We start from the raw sequence: 2,942 nt of genomic DNA, 5'->3' as shown, positions 1-2,942 counted from the left end.
ACGGACACAGAGACACAGATAGACACATGGACAAACCAGACAGACATGCAGACAGACAGACAGGCAGATAGACACACAGACCGACAGGCAGACAAACCAGATAGAGACACAGACACAGAGACAGACTCATAGACAGACAGACAGACAGACCACAGAGACACGGACAGACAGTCACACTCCAATAGACAGACAGACACACTGACAGAGAGATAGACACACAGACACACAGACACAGAGACCAGACAGATAGACAGACAGACAGACACAAGAGACGGGACAGACACACAGATTCACAGACCTACCAGACAGACCACAGAGACACAGACAGACACACTGATAGACACACAGACAGACAGATAGACACAGACAGACGCACAGATACACAGACCAGGCAGACAGACAGACAGACAGAGCACAGAGACACGGACAGACAGACACACACCGATAGACAGACAGAGAGATAGACATACATACACAGACAGACACACAGACAGACAGACTACAGAGACACACAAATAGGCATATAGACAGACAGACGGATACAGAGACAGACACACACAGATAGACAGACACAGAGACACTTGGCCAGACACAGACAGACACACATACAGAGACAGACAGACAGACATAAGAGTCCAGACAGACAGATACACAGAACAGACCAGACAGACCGACCACAGAGACACAGACAGACAGATATAGGGACAGACAGACACACAGAGACAGACAGAGAGACACGGACAGACACACAATCACACAGACGGATGGACGGATGGAGAGACGGATGGACAGACAGCCCCAGGGGAACAGGGAGGGAGACTCCTTGGCACAGTGCTCACCTGGCCCACACCAGGCCCTGGGTGGGGGAGGCCTCGAAATCACACACAGAACATGCCAGTAGGCACGCCGTGGCTCGACGGTCACCTTCCCTCCTTCCTTCCCTCCTTCCTTCCCTCCTTCCTTCCTTCCTTCACTCCTTCCTTCCTTCCCTCCCTCCTTCTTTCCCTCCCTCCTTCCTTCCCTCCTTCCTTCCCTCCCTCCTTCCCTCCTTCTTTCCCTCCTTCCCTCCTTCTTTCCCTCCTTCCCTCCCTCCTTCCTTCTTTCCCTCCATCCTTCTTTCCTTCCCTCCTTCCTTCCTTCCTTCCCTCCTTCCTTCTTGTTCCTTCCCTCCATCCTTCCTTTTCATCCTTCCTTCCTTCCCTCCTTCCTTCCTTCCCTCCTTCCCTCCTTCCTTCTTTCCTTCCTTCCTTCCCTCCAACACTGGGCACCCGGCCCACCCCCCGGCCGACCTCTCACTCCGCGTGTCTCTCTCGCCCTCTGACCCTGCAGTGCCTGGTGCTGGAGGACACGCCCCACGGCATGGCGGTCGCCCAGGCAGAGGGGATGCAGGTGGTCATGGTGCCCAGCGTCCAGCTCGACCCCGAACTCAACGGCCGGGGCCACCCTGCTGCTGCCCTCCTTGGGTGACATACAACCCGAGCTCTTCAGCCTGCCCGCCTTCAACTGACCTGCGGACGGACAGACAGACAGACAGAAGGACACTGGACACAAGGCCAAGACCTGACCCATCCCAGGGCCTCCCTGACCTCTGGAAATAAAGGGAATGAACACAGGAAGTGCCTCACTGAGTCACGAGTGGATGGATGGATGGATGGATGGGTAAATGCATGGGTGGATGGATGGGGATGGATGGGTGGATGGGTGGATGGATGGGTGGATGGATGGATGGGTGGATGGATGGATGGATGGGTGGATGGGTGGGTGGATGGATGGATGGGTGGATGGATGGGTGGATGGGTGGACTGGTGGATGGGTGGACGGATGGATAGATGGATGGGTGGATGGGTGGGTTGATGGATGGATGGGTGGATGGATGGGTGGATGGGTGGACCGGTGGATGGGTGGACGGATGGATACATGGATGGGTGGATGGGTGGGTGGATGGATGGATGGGTGGATGGATGGGTGGATGGGTGGACGGTGGATGGGGGACCGATGGGTGGGTGATGGGTAGATGGGTGGATGGATTGATGGATGGGTGGATGGGTTGATGGATGGATGGATGAATGGATGGATGGAGGGGTGGGTGGATGGGTGGATGGATGCATGGGTGAATGGATGGATGGGTGATGGATGGGTGGATGGGTGGATTAATGAGTTGATGGATGGGTGGATGGATGGGTGGATGGATGGATGGATGGATGGGTGGGTGGATGGATGGGTGGATGATTGGATGGATGGGTGGATGATTGGATGGATGGGTGGATGGATGGGTGGATGGGTGGGTGGATGGGTGGATGGATGGGTGGGTGGATGGGTGGATGGATGGATGGGTGGGTGGATGGGTGATGGATGGGTGGGTGGATGGATGGCTGTTATATCCTGCCCAGGCCCCTCCTCTCCCCCTCTGCCTGTGGGATTTGTTCCATTTGGTTTTGTGTCCTCTGGTGCTGCAGATGGTGGGTGATCAGCCTTGGGTCTAAAAATATCAGGCTGTGCTGAGAATAGCTTAGTCTCTTGCTCTTCAAGGCCAGGGTGGGGCTGAAGGCTGGGAATCAACTGGGTCAAGGTGAGAATAAGAGCAATAACAGTATTAACAACAACAATGACATGAATAACAATAGCAATAATAACAACAATCATAGTATGAGTAACAATAACAGCGATCATAACTGTAAGAATAACAATCACACATCATCCATAACAAGAACAGTAACAATGGGAGCAACAACAATCACAGCAATCATAGCAATAACAATAACAATAATAGCCATTATAACAACCAAATAACAATAACAATGACATTAATAAGAGTAACAATAACAATAGAAGCAATAATAGCAATAACCAGAGTAATAGTAGCCATAATAACAATAACTATAACAATAACAATAATAAGTTCAATAACATCGATAATGATAACAGTAACAATAACTGTAACA

At 52.1% G+C, this 2,942-nt stretch overlaps 1 long non-coding RNA gene across 2 annotated transcripts in view; it reads left to right on the top strand.

The window, feature by feature from the left end:
• LOC138838698 (uncharacterized) overlaps positions 1-1,615 on the top strand; it is a 6,149-nt gene extending 4,534 nt beyond the window's left edge. For both annotated transcript variants that reach the window (XR_011375719.1, XR_011375720.1), the window contains exon 3: positions 1,330-1,615. This is a non-coding gene — a long non-coding RNA (uncharacterized lncRNA). The remainder of the gene's footprint in view (positions 1-1,329) is intronic.
• Positions 1,616-2,942: the final 1,327 nt, after the last annotated feature.

This window comes from Dipodomys merriami, unplaced genomic scaffold (assembly GCF_024711535.1).
Source record: "Dipodomys merriami isolate MVZ:Mamm:240054 unplaced genomic scaffold, mDipMer1.0.p SCAF_2883, whole genome shotgun sequence".
NCBI classification, from domain to species: domain Eukaryota; kingdom Metazoa; phylum Chordata; class Mammalia; order Rodentia; family Heteromyidae; genus Dipodomys; species Dipodomys merriami.
Note: the sequence above shows the minus strand (reverse complement) of the source record. Positions and strands in the feature narration are given on the sequence as shown.